The following is a 14,307-nucleotide window of genomic DNA, read 5'->3' on the forward strand; positions in this document are numbered from 1 at the left end:
AGCCATCTACTTCTAGTCGCACGTTTTAGCTTTAACAGACGTTTAGTTTAACAGACTTTTAACTTTTAGCTTTAGCTCATTAACCATAAAATAAATTCTTCTCTGGCGCTCTGTGGCGTTGTTGGCGTTGCGCCATTAAACACCAGCCTTCATCATCATTATTCATAACATCCATAAACTCATACATCGACACTCTCAAAGTCTGGACACGTATATGCAAACTGAAAGGACAACCGACACGCAGCCTACCCCGGTGAGTACAACAGGGGGGAAGACCACTGGAAGACCAGTCTAACACACTCGCACAACACTTCCAACGCGTGTCCAGTTTACCCCACTACACCAACACTTTCATGAAACATGATGATGATGATGATGGTTTGATGTTTATGGCGCAAGGCCAACTGGGGCAAAGAGCGCCAAAACAATAGTCGTATATGAGAGGTGATACCTTAAACACTAAGTAAAATCAGCAAAAACAAAAGTAAAATCACAAAACGACAATGAGCATGGCTGGTGTATAGGGCCAGATTTCATGATGCGTGATAGGAAATGAGGTTTAAAAACTTGACGTCCGACAAATACTCAAACTCACGTTTCACGGAAACAATGGCTTCGTCACCTAGGAAAAACGATGGATGTAGGGAAATATGTTGTCTGTAGAGTTCTCTGAAGTGTTTGTGTCGTGTTGTGTGAAGTGCCTTGCATGTGATTAGTATGTGGACTACGGATAGGGCTTCTCCGCACCTGCTGCACTGGGGTCTAGAAGATCCCGTCAGCAGATACGAGTGCGTCGCATGGGTATGCCCTATCCGCAGCCTACCCAAGGCGACTTCCGTGTGTCTGTTGTGTGAGTCAGATGTGTACCGTCCCAAGTGTGGCTTTATTACATGTAGTTTGTTGTCTGTCTGTTCGTCCCAGTGTGTTTGCCATGTTCTGCGCAGGTGTTGTCTTATGTGAGGCTTGAGGTCTGTGTAGGGTATCGTTGTAATGTCTACAGTGTTCCTGAGTGCAGCTGCAGCGGCCCTCTCGTCTGCCAACTCATTCCCAGCGATCCCTGCGTGTCCTGGGACCCAGCAGAGGACCAGCTCGTGCTTTTGTGCATACACGGACATGATAGTGTTGAATACAAGATTAACTATGTGGTTTTTGGGGGGCTTGTGCGATGACAGTGCGCGGACAACACTCAAAGAATCTGTATAGATGATGGAATTGGGAATTTCATTTTCAAGAATGTGTCGCACAATCAGTAAAATTCCATACGCTTCTGCTGAAAAAATTGTTGTGTGCACGCTCATGGTTCTGGCTGCATTGAAGTTTGGACCATGAGCAGCACACGACACCATAGTGGAGGTTTTAGAAGCGTCACTATAAAATTCTGCACATGTGTATTTAAACTGCAAAGACAGAAAGTGCTGCAGTATTGCAGCTCGTGGTACACGATTTTTGTCAAGTCTCATGAAAGAAAGATCGCACGACACAGGGCGAACTTGCCAAGGCGGTAAACTGTTAGAAAAGGATGTCCTGTACACATCTAAAAACAAAGCACTGAGATCCGAGGCTCGCTCTCTCACTCTAAGTGAAAAGGGCAGAGGAACGGATGGGCGATTTACAAAGAGCAAAGATGTTGATGTATCATTAAAGACAGGATAAAAAGGATGATTATTCAGCGACGAAATTTTAAAAGTATAAAGCAAGTCCATATACGTTCGTTGGTTCTCAAGGCTCCACTTATCACACTCGACATAAAGACTCTCGGCAGGGCTAGTGCGAAAAGCACCCGAAGCAAGATTAAGTTCCTTGATGTGGGGAATGAATGCGAGTTTGTGATCAAACACAACACCTAAGAACTTGTGCTCCTTGTTCACAGGAAGCGACACGCCATTCAGAGTAATGTCTGGGTCCGGATGGACCCCGCGCTTCCTGGAGAACACAACGCAGGAGCTTTTTACAGGATTCAATTTAAAACCATTCTTGTCTGCCCAGCCGGCAAGTTTCTTTACACCAAGCTGGACTTCTTTACACCAAGTTTCTTTACACCAAGTTCACAGATTGACATATTGCATGATTTATAGGATATCTGGACGTCATCTACATACATGGAATAAGAGATTGTAGGTGGCAGTGCCTTACCAAGAGAGTTCATTTTTACTATGAAGAGAGTGCAGCTCAACACGCCACCTTGTGGCACGCCATTTTCTTGCACGTGAACCTTTGAGAGTGCACCACCGACTCTTACTCGGAACGTTCTGTCTGACAAGTAACTGACAAGAGCGTTCAACATGTTACCCGAAACACCGAATGACTTGAGGTCCCTAAGGATCCCATAACGCCAAGCGGTGTCGTATGCCTTCTCAAGGTCGAAAAACACAGGTAAACAATACTGCTTGTGCGCGAAGGCATCCTTGATGTACGAGTCAAGAGCTAACAGTTGATCGTTCGTCGATCGCCCCACCCTGAAGCCTGCCTGGCAGCTCTCGAGAAGACCGTTGTACTCAAGGAAGTACACGAGCCTGCGATTTGTCATCTTCTCGAAGAGCTTGCACAGGCAGCTTGTCAGGGCAATAGGACGGTAACTTGAGGGGGATGACGGGTCGTTTCCCTCCTTCAGGAAAGCTACAACTATAGCCTCCCTCCAAGAGTTTGGAATGTGCCCCGAAAGCCATATCTTGTTATATAGGTGTAAGAGTGTTAGAAGCGTGTCTGCGTGCAGGTGTTGTATCATTGTATATGTAATGTTGTCTGGGCCTGGAGCTGAGGGTTTACACGTGCTCAGGGCAGCCCTCAGCTCATGTAGTGAAAACAGGGAGTTGTAAGAAGTCTGTGATTTGTTGTTGTCGTGTAGTGACTTCTTTTCACTAGAGTCTTTATACCTCAGGAAAGTGTTCGTGTAGTGTGCTGAACTGGACACGTGTTGGAAGTGTTGTGCGACTGTGTCAGCCTAGTCTTCGAGTGTGTCCCCTGTAGTGCTGACCAGAGGCAGGCTGTGAGTTTGTTGTCCTTGGAGTTTGCGTATTCTCGTCCATACTTTCCGTGTGTCTGTGTAGGAGTTGATGGATGTTATGAAGGAACGCCAACTCTCTCGTTTCGACTCACGGCGCACACGTTTTCCTAACGCCTTGGCCCGTTTGAACAAAATGAGGTTACCCGACGTGGGGTACCGACGAAGGACACCCCACGCCTTGTTCTGGGCCTCTCGCGCCCGCGTACAGTCCTCATTCCACCACGGCCTCCGCTGGTTGCGCGGGGCACCAGAGGTGTGGGGAATGGACCTTTCGGCGGCGTCGAGGATGTGCGCCGTGAGCAGTTGGGTAGCTTCTTCAACGTGTAGGTGTCCTATGGATGTGTGGTGTAGTTTGGATGTCTCTGTAAATGTATTCCAGTTAGCTCTTGCTTCATTAAACCTTTTATGGGAAGATGGACTGCTCGGGCCTGTACCTATGTACGTTAATGAAGTAGGGAAATGGTCACTACCATATGGGTCCGTGCCCACACCCCACTCAAGACATGGAAAGAGAATTGCCGAACCAATAGCCAAGTCAAGACATGAGTATGTGTTGTGTCCTATGTTATGATATGTAGGCTGTTTATTGTTGAAAAGGCATGCTCCAGAGGACGTAAGAAACCTCTCTATCAGGCGACCCCGGGCATCCGTACGAGAACAGCCCCAAAGAGAATTGTGAGCATTAAGGTCGCCTGTTAGAATGTACGGTTCGGGCAGCTGGTCAACCAGCGCCTCGAAGTCAGAGCTCAAAAGTGTAATATCAGGAGGAATGTAGATGGAGCATACCGTTATCAACCTATTAAATATTATTAATCGTATTGCTACAGCCTCAAGGACGGTATTCAATGTGACAGGGTGGCATGCTAAGGATTTTCGGGCGATTATGGCCACACCGCCAGAAGGGTGTGTGCAGCCATCCCGGTCTTTCCTGTATACCAGGTAACTATTCAAGAAATTTTTGTGTTTGGAATTCAGATGTGTTTCCTGGACACACATTAAACTTGGCTGGTTGGCATGCAGAATCTCATGCACGTCGTCAAGATTATTCAGAAGGCCTCTGCAGTTCCATTGAACTATGTTTTCTCTTCCCATTATGATGTGTTAGAGCTACTGGAGTGTGATTATTTATGTAGGGTCTTTCGGGGCTTGCACTCTTGGGAGGGGCTTTTTTGCCTTCTCTACTGACCTGGACGTCGGAGCACGTTCGTTCCGTTGCGATGAAAGCCGGAAGGGCTCGACGTCCATGTCGTCATCTGAAGGCAAGGGGGTACCCAGTGGACTGGGCCCCCGTGACATGGTACCCTTTCGGGTGTTCTTTGCCTGCGCTGCAAGTGCCGAAGGCGTGGGGAGCACCACAGGTGGCACAGGCAGTGAGGCGGGGGAGGGGGTCGCTGCGACTGCCTCCGTCTCCATCTCCGTGCCCTTGCGTGTGCTTTTGGCCGGTGGAGAGGAAGCAGTGAATGCAGCGGCATCCCCAACAGACGTTGTTGCCACCACAGCCGCTGCTGGGTGAGCGAGTGGTGCGGAGGCTGGTTGGGCTGCCTGGGGCAACCCTGGGGGGGGGGGGCGGGGGCGGGACCAAGTCCGACTCGCGGTACTGGGTCCCCGCCGAAACCAGACGCCGCTCCGCCCCCGGCGAGCTGCGTCGGCGTACCTGCCCAGAGGGAAGGAGGCGAACCTCTTCCGCGCCTCTGGGAAGGTGATGTTTTCAGTGACCTTGATGTTAATGATTTTCTTTTCTAATTGAAACTTTTCACAGCTGCGGGACCATGCAGCGTGCGGCCCCTGATAGTTTGCACAGGTGAAGGTAGTAGATTAACAGTTTTCAGTAGGGTGGTCATGTGCGGCGCATTTCGCGCAGGTCGTGTTGCCGCGACAAGAATTTGTAGCGTGCCCGAATCGCTGGCACTTGTAGCAGCGGCGCGGGTTAGGTATGTACGGACGTACACCACACCTAATGAAGCCAGCATTGATGTGCCCAGGAAGTTTTGATTTGTTGAATGTCAAGATTATATGCTTCGTGGGGATTTCCTTATTGTCTCGTCTGATGGTGATACGCCTCACTGCAGTTACACCCTGATCTTTCAGGCCTTCCAACAGATCAGCTTCGGTCTCATTTAACAAATCGGTCTCCGAGATCACACCCTGAGAGCTGTTGAGGCTACGATGGGGAGTGACTCTGATGACCATATCTGCCATGCAGGTTTGCGACAGGAGGTTAGTGGCTTGTTGCTGCGTCTTGACATTGACGAGGACTTCACCGGTACGGAGTTTCTTAGCATCGAACGATTTTCCGAGGATGCCTTCCAGGAACTTAGTGATCAAGAATACGGACATGGAAGAAACAAGGTTAGTTTTGTCAACTGCCTCGATAACCAAGAATCGAGGATAGTTGTCAGGTTTCAGATTGTGGATTGTTGGAAGGGATGGAAAGGAAACTTCGGTGCGGCCCCTTTTCGGGGGCCGATCACGTCTGGGGGGGGGGGGGGGGTTGATTTATCCATATAGCATAGGAAAAAGCAGGGAGACGGGGGTATTTTCTTCTTTGACCTTACCCTGGTAGTCAAAGAGGTCCCGGAGCTCCCTGCCTGGTGAACAGACAGGGAGCCCATCCGCCGGAGCTTGACCTGGGCTCCGACGGCCACCGTTCGTGGTTTCTAACCCTCCACCTATAAACACATCGCCACGGTTGGATCGAGCTTATGTTTGGGGGCTCGGGGTCCGCGGTATCGCCAGTACCGTCACCAAGATTACTCAAGGTGCCTCGTGCGTGCGGGGTCATGAAACACATAACATCCTTTGAAAAGAAATCCTTGCGGGATAATAATAAGTCTACCTCCTCTTATAACACCTCCTTTTCAATTCATGAGCTGAAAATAGCTTTCAGTACTTGTACGCCTTCAGCTCCATGTTCAGACAACATTGCATACATTATGATACAAAACGTGCTCGCAAATACACTTGAAACACTCCTTCCCCTCTAGAACAAAATATTTTTTTCGGGCCGCTTTCCAAGATCCTGGAGGGAGGCCACCATAGTGTGTTTTCTGAGGGAGGGGAAGGGGGCTTCTTGTCGCGAATGTTATCGTCCCATCGCCCTGACAAGCTGCCTGTGTAAGCTGCTCGAGAAGGTGATTAAAAGGTATACTTTTTGGAGTACAATAGTCTCCTCGCCAGCTGCCTGGCAAGCTTCAGGGTGAGGGGATCCGTCCACCAACGGTAAACTTGTGAGCTTAGAATCATACATAAAAGATGCGTTTCTACATAGGCAATATTGCATGACCGTATTTTTCTATATCGAAAAAAGCGTATGATACGGCATGGCGCTATGGCATTGTCATTTATTCGAAACCTTTTGGAATATCAGGTGACATATTTAACACTCTTGAAAGCTACACTTCAGATAGCAAATTCCGGGTGAGAGTAGGCTCTACGCTCTCTCGGGTTCATGTACAAGAAAATGGTGTGCCCTTGGGGGGAGTTTTCAGCTGCACATTGTTTATTGTAAAGAACTCACTCGGAAAACCACTGCCACCAACAATATGTTATTCTATGTATGTGGATGATGTGGAGATATCCTTCAAATCTTGTAATCTCTCCATCTGTGAACGCCAAGTGCAGCTAGGCGTTAATAAGTTTGCTCGCTGGGCATATCAAAATGGCATTAAACTTAATCCCACGAAAAATACCTGCGTGATATTCTCAAAGAGCCCTGGTACCCAGCCAGACCCGGACACTAAATTTAATGGCGACTCAATTCCTGTAAAGATGGAACAAAAGTAATTAGGGGTAGTGTTGGACGAAAAACCCAGGTTTATTGCTCGCATTAGGAAACTTAAACATAAATGTTTACACAATGAACATCCTGAATGTCCTCTCGCACCAGTCCTAAGGTTCGGACAAGGAGATACTTCTGCGAGTTTTTACCAGCTTGGTGGGGTCTCGCTTGGATTGGACCAGTGTAGTTTTTGGGTAGGCAACAAAAACAGCGCTGAAAATGCTAGACCCACTGCTCCATTTGTGGCTTCGCCTTGCGCCTGGCGCATTTCGCACTAGAACTGTATAGAGCCTCTATGTCGAATGCGACAAATGGTCGTCAGATTATCAGCTCACATACATGGGCCTTTTGTAAGCGTTTAAAGTTTCATCATTACCCCGAAATCCTTTTAAACCTGTCATCTGTGATACACCCCGAAATCATTTTAAACCTGTCATCTGTGATACAACCATTCCCCAACTTCTTTTAAACCGTCCATATAAGTTTCTCCGTTATCACACCGAGTGAGAGAAGAAGCTTCCAATCTTGGTGTCACTTTTTCAGACACCTGCGAATCATCTCTTTGTGACCTTTTATCGCCATGAAAGTTTCGCGCTGTGTCGTGTGACTTGTCGTTTGTAGCTCTAGATAGAGAACGATTACCAAGAACGGCAATTCTGCAGCAGTTCTTGTTTCTGCGAGAAAAGTACAAGTGTGCAGAATTTTTTAGTGGCACATCAAAAACTGCCCTCACCGTGTCATGTGCCGCGCACGGACCCGATTTTGGGTTCTCGAAGACGCTGAACTTGAAAAGCAGCATTTTTACGGTGGAAGCGTATGGAGTTCGGCTTGTTTTGAATCACATAGTTCAACATAAAATACTCAAGTCTATCATTTTCACGGATTCGCTGAGTGTTGTACATGCATTATTATGCAATGTCATGTTCTAAATGTAGTATATAAACCATTGTATCAGTGTATGCGTTAAATCTCGAGGTGATCGTGTGTTGGGTCCGAGGCCACAGTGGGATCGCTGGGAATGAGACCTCGGATGAGATGGCCCCTGCTGCTGCACTTCCACACACATTGGATATAACAGCAGTACCCTATACTGACCTCAAGCCTTACTTCAGACAACACCTTCGCAAAACATGGGAAGCACACTAGAATGAACAGACGGACAACAAGCTACACATAATGCAACCGATCTTGGGACCATACACAACTGATTAACCAAACAGACACACTGAAGTTGCCTCAGCAAGATTACGGATAGGCCACACACGTGCAACACACTCCCACCTACTCACTGGATTATCAAGACCGATTTGCAGCGGGTGTGGAGATGGCCTATCCGTGATCTACATCCTCATACAATGCAAGGCACCAGAAACAACACGACACAAACGCTTTTCACAACTATACAGACAACACATTCCACTACACCCATTGTATTTCTTAGCGATGTCAAGTTTTTACACCTGATTAATTACCATGAATGCTGACAACCTGGCCCTATTCACCAGCCATTTGCATTGTCTGTAGTGTCATTTCACGTAAATTTTAGGTAAATGTTTTGCATTTACTATCACTTCGTCCTCATAAAACTTTTCCTTGGCGGTCTTTGCCCTTGCGCTATAAAAACCCAATCATCATCAGTATGAGGATCACCTAGACCACTGTGCAGCAGTTGACGAGAGCATATATCCGTACTTTACATTCTAATAATATATAAGGCACACAACACTACATGGTGGAAACACGTCCCACAACCATACAGACGACATATTCCACCACAGCCATCACACTTTTTAGCTGATGATGCCATTGTTTCCATTAATCTCTGTTTAATGTATTTATTACCAGGTAAATTTTAAAGCTCCTCTCAAAGCACCCATTAAAATCAGGGCGCTATACAACAGCCATCTTCATTGCCCGTTTTTTCACTTAAATTGTATTTTTTTCTGACATAATTTAGTATTTACGTTTACATAACTGTGATTAGCTTTATTTGGCGCTGTTTAGCCTAGTTGGCCTTGCGCCATTAAATGCCAACCATAATCATCAGCAACTGCTGAAGCCAAGACGGTAGATTGCTCTCATGGTTTTTTCAAGGTAGAACAACACGTGCTTCAGTGTCTCTTCATCGTCCGAGTGGCTGAACAGCATGGCATATTCGAGTGGCTACAACAAACTGCAAAATGTATGAATGAAGCAACTATAGCTGGCTTTCTTTGTTTCAAACTACATTTTGAGGAAGAAAAGTGAAATATTTCCAGTCAAAATTTTCTAGTTCTTACGAAAAATTTAATAGTTACCAAAAATGACCATTTACAACTCTCCGGTTGGCCACATTTCACTGTTTTGTACATGCCGCACTTAACCACAAATAGAAGACACGTAAGGATTTTGTGCTATCCACTTAGCGTAAAATTAGGCCTGCAAGTGTTTTCACAGGCAGATCGACTGCGGAATCTGTTAAATATTGCCCAGGAATGCCACACTTTGGTTTGTACGCATTTATCGGCGGTAGCGTTATAGACATACATCTTCCATATTCCAACCTGTGGTGTCCATTGTGCCTTTATGCACGGCGAATTTTCTGGAATATACAGTAAAAATTTCAGTGTGCATGTTCGGTGTTATTGGTAAAATTACACTTTAAGGATTTATCTACAGATACACTGCTGTAGCACATAGGAAACATAGCAACCCCCCGATGAAAACTTTCAAAAAAGGCAACTAATGTTCTATTTAGAATTCTTGTCGAGCGAAAGTGCATGGCGTTCTGCTCAATTGTGCTATTATCAAGCCGGAATAAGTACAAGTAGTGAAACAAGTAATCAAAATAATAAATGATAATTGGTAGAGCTCTAGGAATGCGTGGGCACGTTGCGCACTTTACGCTCGGCCCGATGCGGACGCCTCGGGCCGGCTTCGAGTCCGCGGCGTAGTGTTTCAGGCGGATAAAGTGTACGCTGTGCCAACCGTGCTTAGTGTTCTGTCTCCGTGGCCATGGCTGCTCGATTTAGCAGTGGAATGGGCTGCTTATTGCCCGTTTTGTTGGCTATCAGCAACGGCATTTCGTTGCATCGTTAGTACTCCTTCCTCTTTTGCCGTCCCACTCGCTGCGGACTCGATTCCACAACCCATACAAGCGGCCGCGGGAGCCCTCTGAACGCATTTATTTCCCGTACAGGACAAATACAATTGCGCAGAATTATACAGTGACGATTTATTAAAACTTCCGGAACGGTAGCCTGTGCTCTTCATAAACCTAACCTTAATATATTGTAACGGTCAACCAATTCTACAACATTGGCTTGGCCAAGTGGATTGGATTAGCTGAAGAGGAGAAATAGGATGCGCGAGCTGGGCTCTCTGGGCTAGAGGAAGAAGAAGCCGGACCGCTGCTCGCGTCGTGCTCAACGGTGCTCGACTTTTCCCTGCCTTCGGAGCCTGCGCTCTTTCCTTAATAAATCCATCCCGGACGTAACAATATGTTCAACTATGAACGAACACACCAGTATATTGCTAGGCTACGGATGGGGCACACACACGACACACTCGTATATGCTCACGGGGTCTTCAAGACCTCTGTGTAGCAGTTGCGGAGAGGCCGTATCCGTAGTTCACCTACTCATTCATTGCAAGGCACTTCACTTCACTTCAATGTTTTCTGATCAAGGTGTTGTAAAGTTTTTAGCTGAGGTAAAATTTCTGCAGATCTTGTCATATCATGTGTAATCATCCTGGCCCTACGCACCAGCCATCTTCATTGTCTTTTGTTTTGCGCCACTTTTACTTGTAGTCACAGGTTTTAGTATTCACAGTTTCATTAGCCAGAAAATAACTTCTTCTTTGGCGCTCTTTGCCCTTTGTCGGCATTGCGCTATTAAGCACCAACCATCATCATCATCACTTCACACAACACGACGGAAACACTTCCCACAACTGTACAGACTACACATCTCATTACACCGCTCTTTTTCTTCCTGACGATCCCATGCTTTCCGTCCAGCGTGTTTTAAATATTTAGCAGAGGTAAAATTTTTGGACCTAATTTAATTCCACGCATAATCACAACCTGCCCCTTTACACCACCCATCCTCAGTGTCTTTTACTTATTCTACTTTCTTGTTGAGTGATTTTAGTGTTTAGATCTTCATCCCTCATACATAACCAATGTTTTGGCACTCTTTGCCCCAGTTGGCCTTGCGCCATTAACATCCAACGATCATCATCATCATCAACAGCATTTTCTGCCTGGTATTCTACTCATTGCATATCACATTGTCCAAAGTTAAATTCCCATGCGCATTGTATACACTGACTCCTGAATGTTGTGCAGGCATTATCACACAAAAAGCCCAGCAAGAACCACGCTATGAATTTTGTTTTTACGTGATCTTGGCCGCGCAGACTCGTAACCTCAAAATGATAATATTGGCCGCGAGGGCCACCACTGGAGAAGCCGGTGCTGCGATCGTTTTGACGTTACTTGTTGGATCCTCGTTCCTACCTTGCTGCGAAGTTGTATCGCAGCGCGTGACACTTCGTGACACTGAGCTGCTGCATCGACTAGATGTAAAGGCTCAGCTTAGCCGTGGCAGCTTCAAGTATGTCCTCTGCAGGGGTGACCAGGGGCGGGCTGTGTGCCTGATGTCTTTTAAGTGGTAGAAGATCAACTGCGGCGGTCAAGGGAGTTCGCGCCGCCAGAGGAGCGCACCGCGTGCCTCCAGATCCTGTCCTAGCCGCGAGCCACACGGCCGGCAGTTGGAATCCAGACACCGAGCCGACAGCACCGCGCTCGCACTCTGCCACGCAGTACCACCACCGGCGCCATGGCTCGCCCGTATCCGCCGCTGTTAGCCTTCTGCTCTTCGCTCAGAACTCGAGGGAGGGGAATGGAAAGCTGTACACTATGTATAAGGTGTGTCCAGTCCTGGTCAGGCTGTGGAAGCTGTCGGGTGGTTTGCCATTATTTCGGGTGGTCGTCCCAGGGTGCTCAGTGGTGGACGAGTCAGTTGGCGCAGCAGAAGTCGAGTATGGAGAGAAAGCAGAGTCTTCTGATTGGGCGGGATGTCGCACAGAAGCATTGATGGTTTTAGGTGTTGAAAACGAGGCTGTTTGGGGGCCGAGCCATTGCTGCACCAATGGTAGGAGGCTTATGACCTGGGAAAACGCCGCGGGGGACCTCGGGAAACCTTCACTCGAGCTGCGAGGTTAGGACGTTCGGTGTGAAGGACCTTCGTTTGAACGTCGAGTCCAAGGTTGTAGCTATAGGTCCGGCGTTTGCGTTGACACTGGTCATTGTAGCCTCGTGCCGGCGGTCGTTTTTGACGGTGACCGGTTGGCGGCTGTTGCGCAGTCCTGGCCATCGTTCGTGGAGGCGCGATAGTTGTTGCAAAAGGCTTGCGTGAGCAAGTGGGCTGAAGAACAGGTGGGAACTTCGCACGTCGAGTGAATTTCTCCATCCTTGAGAAGTCGGAGTCTGCTTTCTGGGTGTAGGTCGTGCCCTCGGGAAGGTCTGCCCCACCAGCTACCTCTCACTTCTGAGGTAGAATTCGTGCTGTTCTTGATCCTGAGTGTCCTGAATTAAAGCTCAGGAGCGGCTTCTCAGAGCGAGGGCTATACACCCAACACACGTGGTCAGGTTTCACCTCTAACTGTATATCAAGGAACTGCAGCTGATTATCTCGGGGTACCTCATGCGTAAAGTGATCAAGAACGGCATTGCTTTCTCTTGTTTGCGGTCGGCACTCTTTAAGTCTTGCGTTGAAGCGATTGACTTTAGTTTTTCCAAGCAGTTACAAAACTTAAAAGATGCCGCGTTTCCAAGTGACGTCATTCGTCTCACGGTTCAGAAGCTTATCAAACGGGTAAAGATGGGCACATGCGCAATGCGTGAAGATATAGCACCGGCGGAGAAGAAATTTCCTTCCGTAGTCCCATATATTCACAGATTGTCCCATGGTTTGAAAAATGTCGCGGGTCGCTTCGGTGTGCGCGTTGTATTTTCGGCACCTAATAAACTTAGCAAAATTTGTGGATCTGTTGACAGAAAGCTTAAAGGCTTGTCGCGCGGCACCGAAAGGGTTGCGGGGTGAAGCATGTGTCTCCTTTTGTTCCATGCAAAAAGTGTGTTGCCTACCTTATACCATTTCCTTGTGGCTATGTGTATATCGGTCAGAAGAGCCGATGTATCAATGTCAGGTTGCTTTAACACAAAATGTCTTTAGGAGGAGACACCTCCTCGCACGTGGCTCAACACGTATCTACGTGCAAGTGCGAGCCTGTGTTCGAGGAAACGGTTATATTATCTGTGCACAGGGATAAGTTAACACGCGAGATAATTGAGGCATATAATATAAGAAAAAAGGGGGTGTGGTGCCTTAGTGTGCCGTCGATTCATTTACATGAGAGTGAGTTTGGATTTTTAAATCGCTCTGTAACGTAAAATATATCACCCGCCTTCATCCACACAGTCTATTTCATGCCTGTCATGTTTCAGAAATGATACGCTGGATTGTGACGTATGTATGATGTCTGGTCACATGGGTTTGGGTTGTAGTATTTAGGTGTGTGGCTGTTCTAATAAAAATCAGTTGTGAGTCAGCGCTGTGGTATGTCGTTTCTTTCGCTAGTGTCCATGTTTAAGTGCGCTACCTTCAAGATGTCCCATGTGCATTACCAACTAGCCAAGTTGTCACTTCTTTGTATGTCGAGTGTGACAAATGGTGCCTAGGGTACCAGTACGAGTATGTCCATTAACTATATGCTTTTAAAGTTTCATCAATGTCTCACCATCTGTAAGGTCCACTATGAGATTAGCGGCCAGGCACCCGGGCTGCGCGTGAGAACCCGCCACTCTGTCTGGTGGCCCAGCACTGTAGACTCTACGCTGCAGCCGTCGCCAATTCGTCATGGCGCGCTCGGGAGACGGATTGTCTGGCCCACCGCATACCACAGGGATAATCCCCCATTGAGAAAGGAGACGGCGCCGTCAGATTCCGGGAACCGTCCGCGTGACGCGCGGAGGTGGTGGGATTACCCGCGTCGAAGCGCGCTCCGCACAAGACACCATTGTTGACGCGCCCAGGCCGGCACAGTGCACTGTCGCCGTCTTTCGCTCTCACCCCGCGGAGTCGCACGCACCTGCTCGTCGGCGAGCGTGCCGTTGACCCAGAGATGGCGGTGCCTCATTGAATATTCCGTGGCGTGCTGAGTGACAGCTGTCTACAGGAATTCGGGCACTCCCTTATGCGTGTACGAAGGCTACAGGGGCGTTCCCGAGAGAGGGTGATCTCGAGGTTTTATAAGGCCGAACTTGGCCGTTGGAAATCGTTCTTGTCGGAGCGCCGAGATGGGCAGTTCCCGGCGGGACACGGAGTCTCGACCGTTAAAGCTAGGTTGGGATTTGTGAGCCCCCTATTCGAGGTTAACCGGGCAACTAGACAGATTTTGCGGCGAAACAGAGTCTCGGCCGTCGTTTCTCGAGCGGTTTGTGTATGCTCGGAGAATAGGAGAGTTAGACGAAGTTGAG

The sequence above is a fragment of the Haemaphysalis longicornis genome, unplaced genomic scaffold, assembly GCF_048455015.1.
Source record: "Haemaphysalis longicornis isolate Haplotype H1 unplaced genomic scaffold, Haemaphysalis longicornis Haplotype H1 scaffold_8, whole genome shotgun sequence".
NCBI lineage: Eukaryota > Metazoa > Arthropoda > Arachnida > Ixodida > Ixodidae > Haemaphysalis > Haemaphysalis longicornis.